At 31.2% G+C, this 20,548-nt stretch overlaps 1 long non-coding RNA gene and 1 other non-coding gene across 2 annotated transcripts in view; both read right to left on the reverse strand.

Moving 5' to 3' along the window:
- LOC139899257 (uncharacterized) overlaps positions 1–20,548 on the reverse strand; it is a 203,914-nt gene that overhangs the window by 43,311 nt on the left and 140,055 nt on the right. The gene's annotated exons all lie outside the window — the stretch shown is intronic.
- Positions 5,118–5,224, reverse strand: LOC139903063 (small nucleolar RNA R71). Its single transcript, XR_011777910.1, has one exon. It is a non-coding gene; the product is annotated as a small nucleolar RNA R71 (small nucleolar RNA).

The following is a 20,548-nucleotide window of genomic DNA, read 5'->3' on the forward strand; positions in this document are numbered from 1 at the left end:
TATCCGGTTTTACGGTGCTTTTCGTGTTTTCAGGTTTTAAATCATTAAGTTAGCATATCTTATAGATATAGAACATGTGTCTAGTTGATTTTAAAAGTTAAGTTAGAAGGATTAACTTTTGTTTGCGAACACGTTTAGAATTAACTAAACTATGTTCTAGTGATTACAAGTTTAAACCTTCGAATAAGGTAGTTTTATATATATGAATTGAATGATGTTATGGACATCATTACTACCTCAGGTTTTGTGGATAAACCTACTAGAAATGAAAAAAATAGATCTAGCTTCAAAGGATCCTTGGATGGCTTGAAAGTTCTTGAAGCAAAATCATGACACGAAAACAAGTTCAAGTAAGATTTCTACTCGAAATAAGATTGTTATAGTTATAGAAATTGAATCAAAGTTTGAATATGAGTATTACCTTGTATTAGAAAGATATCTTACTGTAAATAAGAAAGATTTCTTGAGGTTGGATGATCACTTTACAAGATTGGAAGTAAGCTAGCAAACTTGAAAGTATTCTTGATTTTATGAAACTAGAACTTATAGAATTTATGAAGAACACTTAGAACTTGAAGATAGAACTTGAGAGAGATCAATTAGATGAAGAAAATTGAAGAATGAAAGTGTTTGTAGGTGTTTTTGGTCGTTGGTATATGGATTAGATATAAAGGATGTGTAATTTTGTTTACTTGTAAATAAGTCATGAATGATTACTAATATTTTTGTAATTTTATGAGATATTTCATGCTAGTTGCCAAATGATGGTTCCCACATGTGTTAGGTGACTCACATGGGCTGCTAAGAGATGATCTTTGGAGTATATATACCAATAGTACATACATCTAAAAGCTGTGTATTGTACAAGTACGAATACGGGTGCATACGAGTAGAATTGTTAATGAAACTCAACGAGGATGTAATTGTAAGCATTTTTGTTGAATAGAAGTACTTTGATAAGTGTCTTGAAGTCTTTCAAAAGTGTATAAATACATATTAAAACACTACATGTGTATACATTTTAACTGAGTCGTCAAGTCATCGTTAGTCGTTACATGTAAGTGTTGTTTTGAAACCTTTAGGTTAACCGTCTTGTTAAATGTTGTTAACCCATTGTTTATTATATCAAATGAGATGTTAAATTATTACATTATCATGATATCAAGATGTATTAATATATCTTAATATGATATTGATAATGCTAAAAACGAACATATATTTAATAGCATTATCCCTCAAGAAAGACAAGCTTTTAGTTGCAATTGTTCTATTTACAAGTGATATTCGTTTAAATAATAAAAGGTGAAGAAAAAAGACAGATTCGACGAATTGAAGACGTAAACGACCAAAAAGCTCAAAAGTACAAAATACAATCAAAGTGGTTCAATTATTGATGAGAAACGTCTCAAAATTACAAGAGTACAAGACGCGAAACGCAAAATACAAGATATTAAATTGTACGCAAAGACGTTCAAAAATCCGGAACCGGGACCAGAGTCAACTCTCAACGCAACGGACTAAAAATTATGAGTCAACTATGCACATGAATATAATATAATATATAATTAATTCTTAAAATTAATATATATATTAGATTATATATAATATCCGTCGGCAAAGAAAGAAACAAGCTCATGTGAGCTGGAAAAAGTGGCCATGCGATCGCATGGCCTGGAAGCACATTTTCCATGCGATCGCATGGCAGTAGGTGAGAGGCCACATGCTATAAATTCGCGTGTTTTGGCTCAGTTTTAATCAATATATATCCATCCATCTCTCTATCTATAAACGTATATATATATATATATATATATATATATATATATATATATATATATATATATATATATATATATATATATATATATATATATATATATATATATATATATATATTTTAATTTTAATTTTAATTTTAATTTCTAATAATAAGGGTATGTTAGCGAATGTTGTAAGGGTGTAAGTCGAAATTCTGTCCGTGTAACTCTACGCTATTTTTAATCACTGTAAGTTATGGTTAATGTTATTTTTAATTTAATGTCTCGTAGCTAAGTTATTATTATGCTTATTTAAGACGAAGTAATCATGATGTTGGACTAAAATATTAAAATTGGGTAATTGGGCTTTGTACCATAATTGAGGTTTGGACAAAAGAACGACACTTGTGGAAATTAGACTATGAGCTATTAATGGGCTTTATATTTGTTTAATTAAATGATAGTTTGTTAATTTAATATAAAGATTTACAATTAGACGTACCTATAAATAACCACATACACTCGATCGGACACGATGGGTGGGATATTTATATGTACGAATAATCGTTCATTTAACCGGACACGGGAATGGATCAATAGTCTATGGAATTATTAAAACTGGGGTAAAATTATGTACAAGGACACTTGGCATAATTGTTAACAAAGTATTAAAACCTTGGGTTACACGCAGTCGATATCCTGGTGTAATTATTAAACAAAGTATTAAGACCTTGTTACAGTTTAAGTCCCCAATTAGTTGGAATATTTGACTTCGGATATAAGGATAATTTGACGAGGACACTCGCACTTTATATTTATGACTGATGGACTGTTATGGACAAAAACCAGACGGACATATTGAATAATCCAGGACAAAGGACAATTAACCCATGGGAATAAACTAAAATCAACACGTCAAACATCATGATTGCGGAAGTTTAAATAAGCATAATTCTTTTATTTCATATTTAATTGCACTTCTAATTATCGCACTTTTATTTATTGTCATTGTATTTAATCTCACTTTTATTTATCGCAATTTCATTATCGTTATTTACTTTACGTTTTAAATTAAGTTGTATTTATTTTTAATATTTTACATTAGGTTTTAACTGCGACTTAAGTTTTAAAATCGACAAACCGGTCATTAAACGATAAAAACCCCCTTTTATAATAATAATATTACTTATATATATATTTGTATTTTTATAAGTTAAAACTAATATAGCGTTAAGCTTGTTTAATTTTCCCTGTAGAACGAACCGGACTTACTAAAAACTACACTACTGTATGATTAGGTACACTGCCTATAATTATTGTAGCAAGGTTTAGGTATATCCATTCTATAAATAAATAAATATCTTGTGTAAAATTGTATCGTATTTAATAGTATTTCCTAGTAAAAATTAATAGTATTTTATACCCCTTCGCTTTAACATCAAGTATTTTTGGTGCCGCTGCCGGGGACAATTCTTGCTTAAACGCCGGAAGTGCAACGCTATAAAAAATTTTTTTTTATTAATTTTTAGTTTCCTTTTATAAAAATACGCTTTTGTAAAAATACGTTTAAAAAAAAATATATTCAAAAATATAAAAAGAAAAAACAAAATATTTATATATTTTTAATAGTTTGTTATATATTTATAAAATTATAAAGTTTCTTTATTTTTATTTTATTTTTTAAAATACAAGTTTTTATTTATTTATATAATTATTTATTAAAACAGAAAAAAAAATAAAAGAAATCAAACGGCCCGGTACTGTAGCAGCCTAGAGCCTGGCCCGAAACCCTAGCTCATGCGATCGCATGAGCACGAAGGCAAAACTTCATGCGATCGCATGAAGGTACCTGACATGCCACAGTTGACCTAATTCAGCATTAATTATGGAGTATATTTTAATTATTATTATTATTATAACCCTAATTAGGTTTTGTTTATTTAATTATTTAGTTTAGTTTTTATTTAATTTGTATTATTAAGTTTAATTAGTTTAATTAAATTATAAAATTAATAGTTTTATAAAATAAATAATATAAAAATAATATTTTTATAAAAATTGTACTTTTAACAACTTTAAGATTATTTTTATATTTTGTATCTTTTTATTTTAGCGTAATTTTTGTACTTTTCGCTCGTATTTAGTTTTAAATCATAGTTTTTGCCATAGTTATTTTTATTTCTAGATTTTTAGGCTTTGCCGTAATATCACTTAAGTGCTTTTTCTTTAGACTAAGATTTAGGTGCTTTAGAATTTTGCGACGCCGTTTTTAAATTTTAGTACCTTTTTAAGTTATTGCCATTTGGGATATAGAATTCCTTTTAAGCTTTAATATTTTTAGACGCAACTTTTAATTCTTAGTTTTTAGTTCCTTTTTAAGTTTCGACGCCTATTATATTTTTCGACCTTTTATTTTTCGACGTTTTTCGACGCACTCTTTTTCTTTCTTATTTCTCGACACTCTAGTTTTTAGGACATAGAATTTTCTATTTCTTCTCTAAATTTCTTTAAAATTTCAACAAAAAATTATTTTAAGTGGTTAAATTGATAGACATCCAAATTTTCTGCTTCGTAGTAATAGTTGGATTTGTTAGTGGCTGAGTTGTGAGCTTCCGATTTAAAGGGTTCTGGCTCCCTGCTGCATCTGTTGGCTATTTGAATGCACCGAGCAAAACGTTCACCACTTTTTGTACATTCACCACCTGTAACTCGATCAAGACATCTAGCAAATATTGTCGCCGTTGATTTTTCTTTAGAATCGTCATCCAGTCGACCAAGTACTCCAATTTAAATTTCCAATAATCCATTTTTTGAACCCGACCTCACAATTGAGAATCCGGAAGATATTCAGGGGCAATTCATAGATCCTGAACCATTAATCTTTCCTCCGGAACCACCAATAATTCAAACAGAGATTGTTGAGGAACCAACCATTAAATCAGAATCCTCTAGTGATTCAGATTCGACAAATTCAATCATGGAGAATCTGGAACCTCTAAGTATGGATGACCGAATGCGAGCAAAACGCACTGGCCAAGGTCACGCAATTACTCAACCAGACATTAATGCGCCAGATTATGAAATCAAAGGACAAATCCTACACATGATAACTAATCAATGCCAATTTAGTGGTGCACCGAGGAAGATCCAAAAGAACAACTTCGAACCTTTAATAGAATCTGTACTCTATTTAAAATAAGAGAAGTGGAGGATGAACAGATATATCTCATGTTATTTCCCTGGACTTTAAAGGGAGAAGCAAAAGATTGGTTAGAATCGTTACCTGAAGGGGCGATTGATACATGGGACGTTTTAGTTGAAAAATTTCTTAAACAATTCTTTCCGGCATCTAAAGCCGTGAGACTTCAAGGAGAAATTGTTACGTTCTCACAAAAGCCAAATGAAACTCTATATGAAGCATGGACAAGATTTGAAAAATTATTGAGAGGATGTCCGCAACATGGTTTAGACACTTGTCAAATAGTACAAATATTCTACCAAGGATGCGACAACACTACAAGAAAAGACATAGACATAGCAGCTGGTGGTTCCATTATGAAGAAAACCGCAACTGATGCTTACAAACTTATTGATAACACTGCTTCCCACTCACATGAGTGGCATCAAGAAAAAGATATTGTTAGATCATCTAAAGCAGCTAGAGCCGATTCTAGCCATGACTTAGATTCCATTTCTGCAAAGATAGATGCTATCGAGAGACGAATGGAAAAGATGACTAAAGATATTCACTCAATAAGAATTAGTTGTGAGCAGTGTGGAGGACCACATTTGACAAAAGATTGTCTCAGTATTGAACTAACAATGGAACAAAGAGAGAATGTTTCATACATAAACCAAAGGCCTGGAAATAATTATCAGAATAATTATCAACCGCCAAGACCAATTTACAATCAAAACCAGAATTATAATCGAAATGTTCCATATAACAACCAACAAGGTCCTAGTAATCAACAAGTATCCAACAATACTTACAATCAGCAAAGACCCAATTTTTAAAACAAACCACAACAAACCGATGATAAAAAGCCAAATTTTAAAGATATGATGTCAAAGCTAGTTGAATCTCAAACTCAGTTTTTCACATCTCAGAAACAAACGAATGAACAAAATGCTCAAGCATTTAGAAATCAACAAGCTTCTATTCAAAATCTGGAACAAGAAGCGAGCAACCTAGCAAGGTTGATAGGTGAAAGAAAACCGGGAAGTCTACCTAGTGATACAAATGCTAACCCCCAGAATGAAACAGCTAAAGCCATTACCACGAGAAGTGGTATTACACTTAAACCACCTGAAATACCTGTAATTTCTGATAACGTTATTCCTACTCCACAAGAACCACAATCTAAGCAAGATAAGGAAAAAGAACCGGTAGTTGAAAAGGTTAATGAAGATAACACAGTTAAAACTAAACCTTATATTAAACCATACCAACCACCACTTCCTTACCCGAGTAAAATGAGAAAAGAGAGACTTGAAGCCGAGCAATCCAAATTTTGGATATGTTTAAAAAGATAAATGTAAATCTTCCTTTCATTGATGTAATTTCAGGAATGCCTAGATATGCTAAATTTCTGAAAGATTTAATCTCAAATAGAAAGAAAATGGAAGAACTCTCGGCTGTTACTATGAATGCTAATTGTTCTGCAGTGCTGTTGAATAAGATACCAGAAAAACTATCAGATCCAGGAAGTTTCACAATTCCATGTTTTCTGGGTAGTCTTAGTTCAATAGAAGCATTGGCAGACTTAGGTGCTAGTATAAATCTAATGCCGTATTCATTATACGCTAAACTAGACCTTGGAGAATTAAAACCAACACGAATAAGCATACAACTGGCCGATCGATCAGTAAAATATCCTAGAGGGATAATGGAAAACATGCTAGTTAAAGTTGGTACTTTAGTGTGACAACCTGGAAATTTCCAACCAAATTTAAACTTTAATCTTTATATGTTTCCGACACGATAAGCAATATTTGTTAAGTTAAATTTCAAGAATTTTAAACTATGTTCATACATTCATTCAACCTCGACCAAGTTCCAACGATTCACAAACTATTAAACGAATATGATTATATATGTATATGTGTATATATATTATAACTTGAAACGTAAACAAAATATTAGATTAAATACTTTATATGATTGTATCTGTTTCAAAATGTTTATCAATGGAATTAGAAGATAAGATCAAATGATTGAATTATCAGATATATTTAATTATGATTACAAGTCTCTGTTGAAAGGCCCACGTTGATTTGAGAAATCTTTTCATTTTAACAATATTTGGAAAATGGTAAAGTGATTTATAAATATGAACAAATTGTCAATCATTGAGAACTAGACAAAGGATAGTGGAAGATGAATCTCATAAAGACTCGATTGATCTATTTAGTTTCAAACGTACAAAAACGTTTTCAGTTTAAAAAGAACTTTATTATTAAAACGTATATAACTTTTATAAATATCTAGAACCACTTTTGACAACTCATATGATAAAGATAACGATATTTATATTTTATTTTATTAAATATATATAACGATTTAAATTAATATTATATATATTTATACGCATATTATACGTACATAGTTTTATACTTTTACTATACTTAAACTTTACCTTTACTTTATTTTTACTTTACTTTAACTTTAATAATTCATACTTTAATAATTCACTTTAATAATTCATACTTTAATAATTCACTTTAATAATTCATACTTTAATAATTCATTTTAATAATTCATACTTTAATAATTCACTTTAATAATTCAAAAATCTATTATAAATAGAATTCAATAGGTTTCATTATTTCATAGAAACTTGAAAATAGTTTTCTCTAAACTCTCTCAATCGATTTACATATATATATTTACTCCGTATTATCTCAAGATATTATTAGTATACATAAAATATTACGACGGAGTGCTGTCCGAGTGATTTCGAAGTTGTTTTTTTGAGTGGGATAGGATTAAGGAAATTATGGGTTATAGCTATGGAGGTGATTGAGTATGGTTCATGGGTATGCTCGTGAGGTCAATATAGTGTTTATCATCTCCGTTGCGTTTACGTACCTTTCCTGCAATATTGAATCTCAATATTGATATGTGAGTACTCATAATTTAATTTTTACATACTAATAGTGTATCCCTGACTAGTGCTCGAGTATATAGGATTATGCATGCTTGTACTTTTGATATTGCCATTAGATAGGTTATGTTGATTCCTGAATTAGTTACATATACGATTGAGATAAGGTATAAGATATGCATGTCGTTGGAAAGCTAGCAAAAAATAGTTGAATTTTGGTTTAAGAATCACTTGAATCCAAGTAACGGTTAGAAAGTTATGAAATAAACAAATTGCATAATTAATTTTGTAATTAAAATTGCTGATGATAATTAGTGAACTAATTTTCTGGGTTATAAAAAGTGGTTATTTGGATTCTACTCGTCGAGTAGATGAATTTTCATATAAAGCACGTCTCGTTTCGTTGAACGGTTGTCAAGTTATGGACAAAAGAAGTTTTGCAAATTTTGATGAAATGTCGAAACGGGAACTGAAATTCTCGCTGATCTGCGTTGTTTCATATATAAAAAAAATACCGCTGAATTCTTTGCTGTAAGGTCTAACAAACGACTCTGGCCGTTTGTCAATTCGAGTCTCGACGATTTTTCTAAAAATCATCAAAGTTGACGGTTTGGTCACATTTTAAAATTCTAAAAAGAGCTGAAACTTTTTTATTTAAAAATGTCAGTTTTGTATCAGTTGTCATGGTCGGCCTAATATGTGTTTACTCTTTCCAAAAATCATGTTATATCTTTGTGGTAACGAGAATTTGCAGGCTTTGACCGTTTGTCAATACGAGTTTTGAGGAATTTTCTAAAAATCTCCAAAGTAGGCTACTCGGTCACTTTTGTAAATTTATTAAAGCTGAAAAATTAACTTTGAAACGCCGAAAACGCGTTGGCAACTACGAGTTGTCTAGGTTTAGTTTACTTCTGTAATATTTATGCGTAATCTTTTTGGTAATGTGTAACTTTTATCTTTGGCAGTTTATCAATCGGAGTTCCGATAATTTTTCTAAAAATAGCTGAAGTGGCCCGTTTAGTCATGTTTGACCGAAAATCATTTTTGTATAAGTTATTATATATTTGCATGCGACCTCATTTTTACTTTGACCTTTGACCTTTGACTTTAACCTTTGACTTTTGACTTTGAACTTTGACTTTTCCTGTTAACTTTTCAGTTAACTTTTTGTGTTGATTTTCTCTAAAAAAAAAAAAAAAACCTAAAATACTATTTTATGATTATGAAACCATTTGTGTTACGTTGTTTCACACGTCACCTTTTACTAGAATCTTAATTGAGCATGAGTAATATAACATGTTACTATACTGTAGAGTCAGACTCGAGCTATAGGATAGGATTACACTATGACCTGACCTAAATTGCTATACAAATATTGACCAACATATAAATATATATAATTAATATAGGTTCGTGAATCCGAGGCCAACCTTGCACTTGTTCAATGACGTTATATGTATTTTTACTACGAAATACAGTATGGTGAGTTTCATTTGCCTTTTTACCCTTTATATTTTTGGGACTGAGAATACATGCGCTTTTATAAATGTTTGACGAAATAGACACAAGTAATTGAAACTACATTCTATGGTTGAATTATCGAAATCGAATATGCCCCTTTTTATTAAAGTCTGGTAATCTAAGAATTAGGGAACAGACACCCTAATTGACGCGAATCCTAAAGATAGATCTATTGGGCCTAACAAACCCCATCCAAAGTACCGGATGCTTTAGTACTTCGAAATTTATATCATGTCCGAAGGAGGATCCCGGAATGATAGGGGATATTCTTATATGCATATTGTTAATGTCGGTTACCAGGTGTTCACCATATGAATGATTATTTTTGTCTCTATGCATGGGACGTATATTTATGAGAACTGGAAATGAAATTCTTGTGGTCTATTAAAATGATGGAAATAAATGATTATGATAAACTAATGAACTCACCAACCTTTTGGTTGATACTTTAAAGCATGTTTATTGTCAGGTGTTAAAGAAATCTTCCGCTGTGCATTTGCTCATTTTAAAGATATTACTTGGAGTCTTTCATAGCATATTTCGAAGAACGTTGCATTCGAGTCATTGAGTTCATCAAAGATTATTATTAAATCAATTTATAGTTGGATAATGGATATTATGAAATGGTATGCATGCCTGTTAATTTTCGATGTAAAGAAAGATTGTCTTTTAAAAACGAATGCAATGTTTGTAAAATGTATCATATAGAGGTCAAATACCTCGCAATGTAATCAACTATTGTGAATCGTTTATAATGTATATGAACGGGTCCTTTCAGTTGGTATCAGAGCGGTGGTCTTAGCGAACCAGGTCTGCATTAGTGTGTCTAACAGATAAGTCGATAGGATGCATTAGTGAGTCTGGACTTCGACCGTGTCTGCATGTCAATAGTTTTGCTTATCATTTTGTGTCAAAAATTAACTACTTATCATCCTCAGGAAATTACCTGCTTATCATTTTTAGTCTAAGACACGTCTTGCTGCATTGATTGCATGAATAGTGTATAGACAAAAATTCATATCTTAGCGTATCTGCTAAATCATATCTTATCGTATCTATTACTGTTAACATTGCCTGATATATCCCGTAAATTCCTCCGTAATTTACGAAATCTTTTGTTCTATATATATGGATATTCTATGTAATTAGAATACCATCCGATAACCAAAAATCATTTCATATCAAAAAAATAAAAATCCTTATTCAATCGTACGAAATGGAATTCATCATTAATTCAAGTTCCTCGGATTTCGAAATGGAATCCCACTCCAGCTCCGAAAGCAGTGTGACCGGAATAGATCAACCAATCAGTCATCACCTATTCTGGATGAATTGGGGATGGGTTCGTAGCCTCCTCAATCATTGGAGACAAGAAGAAGGTGATCGCTTCCATCCACCACATTGCCCTCTTGACGAAGAACCTGAAGCACTTACCGGCGAACCTGTCCGAAACACCATTTTCTCGCTCATTTCCAGAGTATCTCGTCACGATTATATATTACATCAAATTTTAGATTTTATTTATCTGCTCGTCCGAACCGACAATCACCCCAGTGTAATAGAAGAAGTCAACGAGCTTCGCGCTCGGGTAGTGGCTTTGGAGAATATGGTGCAGAGATTTCAAACACCAGCAGCAGCATCAGCAGCATAACCAGTAACACCATCATCAACGCCAATAGTACCATTACCACCCCAACCACAACCACGTCGTAAACCTCAACTTTACACTCTGTCCCACGAGCACCAATGTCATACGCCCTGTAGATACCAAGGAATACCAACAACAATAACCGACGAAGTATTAATTCATAACTTCATTGGAGAAACATTCCGCGCAGATTATGTAATCTCTAAAGTCTTAGATATTATCTAATCTAGCCCTAACCATAAATCAGTTAAGCGAACCAAAATGATAGAAGGAAGAGTAGAAACCCTGACAAAAATGGTGTGTGATTAACAAGCTAAACTTGTTTTACCAACAGCATCAACAGTACCATCAGCATCACCAGCATCATCAGTACAGTCAACATCAGAATCAACAACACCTATAACATCACAAAGTCCGTCAGCTCAAGAATCACTATGGACATCATTACGAATCAATAACCCGTATATTGTATCAACGAGTTATGAAGAATTAACTCATTCCCTTTGAAGAAATTATATGCATATTTTATATATTTTGAAATAAAAATAAATTTTCCGTGCTAAGCTATTGTGTGTGAATCTTAACTACTCGGTTAATTCATATTACAAATATGCAATAATGTACGTCCTTCGGCCGCAACTTAACCATCGTTAACTACAATCTCTGTCGCAATTCAACAAATTCCAATTCATAATAAATCAAGTATATATTTGATTTTACACTTTCATCATCGATGTACCCGAAACTTTTCAGATAACATTATTCGTACTTTGCGAAATTCACAAGAATTCCACGAACCGAACATCATACATCAACAAATAACGAAGTATTGATTCATAATTTCAATGTCATTAAAGAAATACTGCGTAAAAGTTATGTACTTTTTAAAGCCTTTAGGGATTATTCAATTCTAGTTTCAACCGTAAATCAAATGAGTTTAATTTAACAATAACTCATTAAATCTATGTTACATCTGAAGAAAATATACATATATATATATATTCATAAAGACTGTAATAAAATTCTTTTGTACAAAATATTAATTGTGAAATTTTTTATAACGGGTAGGTAATACCCGAGAGATATATAAATTCACAATTAATATATTACATTCTTCGAATCTGATTCAGCAAATCATCCATTATACTCCCTACTTTCACAACAATATACATTCTTTTATAGAAATCAAAACAACCATACTCATTCAAAATTTAATTACATATTCTGATTTTGAAATCTCAAAATTCAACTTGAGATATGACCAAAATCATCACTCTTAGATCCTTACATCTTTCACAAGCTATATTTTGACTTCAAAACTGTGTTAGAACATCAAATGTATGTTAACGATTACAATCTGTGTTCAAACCCTTCGAAAATTTCTGAAGACACTTCGAATGATGAGCAATCGAGATGATGATCCAACCACATGTTACCCACAGTTATGTACCTGAAAAACACTTGAAACCAAAGTAAAAGTTTAAACAACGTATCCGCATCAGATTCTTTAGCATTTATTAGCAAAAATAACTTTGCGACTCCTATTCAAAGTAGCCAGTTTTGTCACAGCTCCAGCAAGTCAACTTCGACTTTTCAGTCAGACTAACCTTATTATAACCTTGAGATATACACCATCGTTACCAGGGAACCTTTTACATTCCACCACATTATTAACAGATGTATCAACAACTTCATTACCCTTTGACTTTAGCCTCTCCAAAAAGTCATTATAATTATTCATTGAAACCCCATCATTTACTTATTCGCATCTTGTAATGAGAATTTCCATACGAATAATTGGGAATTAGCAATCAGTATTTTGAAATCTCGCAGCATGTCTACGCCAACAGTTATATGTGTATATATAACGTCTATCTTCTGGACTTAATTTGAATGTGAAGATTCTGAAAAACACTTCGAACTACGAATTGGTTCTCCGAAAATGGAAAAATACTGATGAAGCAGCAAAAAAAAAAAAACTATAAACGACCTTAACAGTAAAAGTTTGATGATAATGAATAGGTGTGCTGGCAATGCGCAGAAAAAGAGAAGTCTTGGAACTGGAAAACGGATTGAGCAAAGTAGGAAGGAGGCTGTGGACAAATTACAAAGACTGAACCTGACTTCAAAGGATCCAAATAATTCAGTATCTGCTGAAGTCATTAATGAATACCTTGCTCCTGACTCTAAACCCCTGCGGACAATATTCTTCATCATCCTCTGATATTAGAAATTCTAAAATATCATCATATCTTTCATTATAAATATCCTCCATATTTCTGAAGATATTTTCTTAATTTTTCTTATTTGAAATTATTTACCTCTTTGCGCTATCTGTATTACATCATAAAAGAAACTATTTTAGTTTCTAAATTCTGAAACATTCAAGTTTAAAATAGGAATATTTTGAAGTAGTGTTGAGAACTGAAGAATGAATTAGTATAATATAATGACACTTGATCAATGTGATTATATTACAGTAAGTCATGCTGAGTTTCTAAATGGAACGTGATGATTCACAGATCATAACATCATCATGTGCCATGTTATACGACTCTTGTATTCTATTTAACCTCTAAAATATCTAGAAAATATTTCTTGATGATTCGGCCTTTTCCAAGGTATTTTAGTAATTTGACAAGTCAAGATCGTGCCATCACAATTTCCTTCCTAGAACATTAACAATGTTCATTTCGAAATTCATATCTGTGAATTCTGAACCATTACAAGCGGTGCTTAATCGCAAGAAGAAGAAACGAAAGGACAAAACTTCGAAATAGAAATTGGGGTATAAATTGCAGCAAATAAAAGAGAGCATTAACTGTGAATGATAATGATTATAGAAGACAGAAGCAGAGACTTTGAAATATAAGGGAACATATAAAGCCCAACGACAAATCAGATATTATAAACCATATATATCGATGCATATAGCAATATAAAGACACGGGAGAACTAGGAACACTATAAACTCAAGAGTATAGTAGAAGTAAATAGATTCTTCCGGCGGTAGATGAAAAAAAAAAGAAGAATGACCGATATGAAAGTTAGAAGTATATCGAGAATCAGAACTGGATAGAGCATATTGATGAATACTTTTAAATATGAGTTGAGGGGGAAAGAATAGAAGGTGATGAAACATGACTAGGAACTTAGAAATCAACAGATTTAACTCACACAATGGCAGAATAAGTGAATCAAACCCTCTAGTGAATAGGTTAAGTTTTTTTTTTTATTAATTTAGTTAAACCACAACTAAATCAAGTGTGATTAGATCAACACCTAGAGCTATTATTCACCACCTGGGTGATTTGGACTGAGAGAAAATCGAAGGAGCTCACTAGATCTGAGTGTGTGTAACAAATGAGAGGCTTAACCTAAAATGAAGAACATAAGACTTTATATACCCCTGCTGTTGACACACCCATACGATTCATTCATCACACGTACGAGTTGGCTTCATCAACCGTACAGGTGATCACTCACTCGTGTCTTATCATTTAGGTTGTAATTGTGACTTAGCTCAGCATCAACCATGCGTATGAGCCTGTCAGCCGTACTAGTGAGGCTTCACTCGTACGTCTGACTAAGTCTAACATAGTCAAACATCTAAATCTTGTTCCTGCAGTTCCTGTAACCACATACAAACATGGATAGGATAATAACGAGCAATCATGGTGACCTGTAAACTGTTGTACCTGCAATGGACGTGGGTAGATGTCTAGGGACTTGCATAAAATACATCAACAGATGGTGTGAGTTGTAAGGAAATGGAGGAGGTGAATTTATAATAAAATCTCCGACAGAACAATTAAAATGGATGATCGCATTTAAAGCGGATCCTAATTTCCTTGATTACCGGAGAGTTAAATCTTATTAAGAAGATTTTCTTCAAATCCCTTAAAATCTGGGAATCAATCATATCTACGTCAAATGATAAGATGAATCTACACTTACTCATTTCACTCTTCTATGTTAGCTTCATTCGTACTCTTCATATAAATGGATTGTTTATCCAAATTATTCGCTGATGATAAAACTCTAATTTTCAGCCCGTATGCATCATGAAAACATACTTATTATCATTCACGACCTTTCCACTCAAATTTCGGGACGAAATTTCTTTAACAGGTAGGTACTGTGACAACCTGGAAATTTCCAACCAAATTTAAACTTTAATCTTTATATGTTTCCGACACGATAAACAATATTTGTTAAGTTAAATTTCAAGAATTTTAAACTATGTTCATACATTCATTCAACCTCGACCAAGTTCCAACGATTCACAAACTATTAAACGAATATGATTATATATGTATATGTGTATATATATTATAACTTGATACGTAAACAAAATATTAGATTAAATACTTTATATGATTGTATCTGTTTCAAAATGTTTATCAATGGAATTAGAAGATAAGATCAAATGATTGAATTATCAGATATATTAAATTATGATTACAAGTCTCTGTTGAAAGGCCCACGTTGATTTGAGAAATCTTTTCATTTTAACAATATTCGGAAAATGGTAAAGTGATTTATAAATATGAACAAATTGTCAATCATTGAGAACTAGACAAAGGATAGTGGAAGATTGAATCTCATAAAGACTCGATTGATCTATTTAGTTTCAAACGTACAAAAACGTTTTCAGTTTAAAAAGAACTTTATTATTAAAACGTATATAACTTTTATAAATATCTAGAACCACTTTTGACAACTCATATGATAAAGATAACGATATTTATATTTTATTTTATTAAATATATATAACGATTTAAATTAATATTACATATATTTATACGCATATTATACGTACATAGTTTTATACTTTTACTATACTTAAACTTTACCTTTACTTTATTTTTACTTTACTTTAACTTTAATAATTATACTTTAATAATTCATACTTTAATAATTCACTTTAATAATTCATACTTTAATAATTCACTTTAATAATTCATACTTTAATAATTCACTTTAATAATTCATACTTTAATAATTCAATTTAATAATTCAAAAATCTATTATAAATAGAATTCAATAGGTTTCATTATTTCATAGAAACTTAAAAATAGTTTTCTCTAAACTCTCTCAATCGATTTACATATATATATTTACTCCGTATTATCTCAAGATATTATTAGTATACATAAAATATTACGACGGAATGCTGTCCGAGTGATTTCGAAGTTGTTTTTTCGAGTGGGATAGGATTAAGGAAATTATGGGTTATAGCTATGGAGGTGATTGAGTATGGTTCATGGGTATGCTCGTGAGGTCAATATAGTGTTTATCATCTCCGTTGCGTTTACGTACCTTTCCTGCAATATTGAATCTCAATATTGATATGTGAATACTCATAATTTAATTTTTACATACTAATAGTGTATCCCTGACTAGTGCTCGAGTATATAGGATTATGCATGCTTGTACTTTTGATATTGCCATTAGATAGGTTATGTTGATTCCTGAATTAGTTACATATACGATTGAGATAAGGTATAAGATATGCATGTCGTTGGAAAGCTAGCAAAAAATTGTTGAATTTTGGTTTAAGAATCACTTGAATCCAAGTAACGGTTAGAAAGTTATGAAATAAACAAATTGCATAATTAATTTTGTAATTAAAATTGCTGATGATAATTAGTGAACTAATTTTCTGGGTTATAAAAAGTGGTTATTTGGATTCTACTCGTCGAGTAGATGAATTTTCATATAAAGCACGTCTCGTTTCGTTGAACGGTTGTCAAGTTATGGACAAAAGAAGTTTTGCAAATTTTGATGAAATGTCGAAACGGGAACTGAAATTCTCGCTGATCTGCGTTGTTTCATATATAAAAAAAATACCGCTGAATTCTTTGCTGTAAGGTCTAACAAACGACTCTGGCCGTTTGTCAATTCGAGTCTCGACGATTTTTCTAAAAATCATCAAAGTTGACGGTTTGGTCACATTTTAAAATTCTAAAAAGAGCTGAAACTTTTTTATTTAAAAATGTCAGTTTTGTATCAGTTGTCATGGTCGGCCTGATATGTGTTTACTCTTTCCAAAAATCATGTTATATCTTTGTGGTAACGAGAATTTGCAGGCTTTGACCGTTTGTCAATACGAGTTTTGAGGAATTTTCTAAAAATCTCCAAAGTAGGCTACTCGGTCACTTTTGTAAATTTATTAAAGCTGAAAAATTAACTTTGAAACGCCGAAAACGCGTTGGCAACTACGAGTTGTCTAGGTTTAGTTTACTTCTGTAATATTTATGCGTAATCTTTTTGGTAATGTGTAACTTTTATCTTTGGCCGTTTATCAATCGGAGTTCCGATAATTTTTCTAAAAATAGCTGAAGTGGCCCGTTTAGTCATGTTTGACCGAAAATCATTTTTGTATAAGTTATTATATATTTGCATGCGACCTCATTTTTACTTTGACCTTTGACTTTTGACTTTAACCTTTGACTTTTGACTTAGAACTTTGACTTTTCCTGTTAACTTTTCAGTTAACTTTTTGTGTTGATTTTCTCTAAAAAAAAAAAAAAACCTAAAATACTATTTTATGATTATGAAACCATTTGTGTTACGTTGTTTCACACGTCACCTTTTACTAGAATCTTAATTGAGCATGAGTAATATAACATGTTACTATACTGTAGAGTCAGACTCGAGCTATAGGATAGGATTACACTATGACCTGACCTAAATTGCTATACAAATATTGACCAACATATAAATATATATAATTAATATAGGTTCGTGAATCTGAGGCCAACCTTGCACTTGTTCAATGACGTTATATGTATTTTTACTACGAAATACAGTATGGTGAGTTTCATTTGCCTTTTTACCCTTTATATTTTTGGGACTGAGAATACATGCGCTTTTATAAATGTTTGACGAAATAGACACAAGTAATTTGTAACGACCCGGAAATTTCCGACCAAATTTAAACTCTAATCTCTATATGGTTCCGACACGATAAGCAAAAACCCTAAAGTTGACCCGCATTTTTTTTCGATCGTTCTATACTTATAAGATTAATATTTACATAAATTAAAACTTACCAACATGATAAGTAATCCAAATTGTCGAGATTTATATTTCCGAAAAGAGTTTTACACAACGTTTGACCGTCTAGTTTGACCGACGATATCACGAACTATACAATATATGATAATTATACGTTTGCGTATATATATGTATATATACATATTTAACATGATTAATGAATGTTTTAATATCTTATTTTGTATCAAAAACTATAAGTTATAAGTATATTTTGAAACTACTAACTTAAGTTTTCAAAACGATAACTATACGTAACGTTATTTGACATAAATACTTAAGACTTATAATGTTTATACATATATCGTATAAGTAATGTATTTACTCACTTTTAAGACTTAAATACATAAAATCATATAAGTGTATTCACAAAAGATAGCTATATTTGAATCCTCATTCCATTTTTCACAAAATTTCTATACGTATATCTAGAGTATTTGTACTCGTATCATACCTAACTTCTATACGTATTTACTATTGGTATATACACATCAAATCACCACCTAACCAGCCCTTGTTACTACCCTAGGTATAAGGTAATTGCTTTTGTATTATTGTTTGACAAATACATAAGATTACAAACTAAAATTTTGTCATGTTATCCTTAAAGATCACATTTTTAGGAGTATATATGTATCATCATTTTGATTCATTTACTACTTCAATCTCCTAGCTAAAACACACACACTTATAACCCTTAAACACCTTCAACAATTCAGTAAAGTTCTAAGAAGATCTAGCTTCAAAAACCTTACATAAACACCATAAGAAAACCATACAAAAACACTTCAAGAAAACCTTCCAAGAACACCAACTTACTTCCAATCTTTCATCCACTTCTATCACCCTTTTGATTCTAGCTTCTTACTCCTCTTTTACAGCAAACTTATCCAAGGAACTTGAGGTAGAATCTATGTTCATAACCTTGTTCGATTCATATATATATAGCTATCTTATTTTGTGGTACAAAAGTTTAACAACAAGAACATAGTTTGAATGTTTTCAAACTTGTTTGCAAACTAAATAGATCCTTCTAACTTAACTTTTAAAATACTTCAAGACCTGTAATATAACTTAAATATATGCTAATTTAATAAGGTAAAACTTGGTTTTTCAAAGTATAAGTATTTTTAGAAAAATGGTCATTAAATGATTTTTTTTGTAACAAAATGTTTAACTTCATATGTTTCACTAATGTTTCACTTATGCCGTATGATTTTGAATACAAACCAAGGTATTTACAGTTCATAGTCTTAAAGAAGAACTCGATCCAAGAAGATGGCAATTTGAATCAACGAAAACGGACTTGTAACGAAGAAACTATGACCGAAACAAAATTGGTTATCCTAGATCATTTCAACTACGGGATCAATTGGAAAAAAAGATATAAATCACATATTTCTAAGATAACATGATATTTTATATATATGTACTCATAATTCAATTTCATATGGTTCAGGATCACCCGTAAACAACACGAGAAGATTAATCATAAGATCCCATGATTGTACGCAACACGTCATTTGACAACACCGGTACTTTATGTACGCAACACGTCATTTGACAACACCGATACCATGGGTCAAGATTAATCTCGACCAACACATATACGATGGGGTTTTATGGGAGTTTTATTTATTTCGTTGGGGGTTTATTTATTGCGGGTATATTAAACATCTAAAAATGAACCATTAAAATTGAATTACTAACATCGAAACGCTAACTACGGACTAAGGAATTATTCAAAGTATTAAAAGTATTATAAATATATATACGAGATGTTTGTTTAAAATGAAAATATATTGATATATTATATATGGATAGGTTCGTGATATCAACCGGAAGACCAAGTCAAAAAAAAATATATATATCTTCGAGACAACAGTGAGTATATAGTCCCACTTTTAAACTCTAAATATTTCGGGATGAGAATACATGTATTTTATGTTTTACGTTATGGACACAAGTAACTGAAAAATATATTCTACGTTGAGTTGTACCACTGGCATACTTCCCTGTAGCTTGGTAACTGTTATTTACAGCGGTATTGTAAACGCGAATCCTGTTGATAGATCTATCGGGCCTGACAACCCCAACCGGACTGGACGACCAGTATTCAACGGTTGCACAGTACTTCGTTTTGCGACTACACCTTGGTACGGTGTAGTAAGATTTCATATTAAAGGGAATATGCGACGTGATTAAATGTTAAGTATGGTTACCAAGTGCTCAACCACTTAGAATATTTTTATTGAAATGATTATATACGAAATCTTGTGGTCCATTGTTATAACGCTGCTAGCATCAAACCTATATATCTCACCAACTTTATGTTGACGTTTTAAAGCATGTTATTCTCAGGTACGAATTAAGTCTTCCGCTGTGCATTAGCTCATGTTAAGGATACTACTTGGGACCATTTAAGCTATGATACAAGGACGTTGCATTCGAGTCAT

The sequence above is a fragment of the Rutidosis leptorrhynchoides genome, chromosome 3 (genome assembly GCF_046630445.1).
Source record: "Rutidosis leptorrhynchoides isolate AG116_Rl617_1_P2 chromosome 3, CSIRO_AGI_Rlap_v1, whole genome shotgun sequence".
Classification (NCBI taxonomy): domain Eukaryota; kingdom Viridiplantae; phylum Streptophyta; class Magnoliopsida; order Asterales; family Asteraceae; genus Rutidosis; species Rutidosis leptorrhynchoides.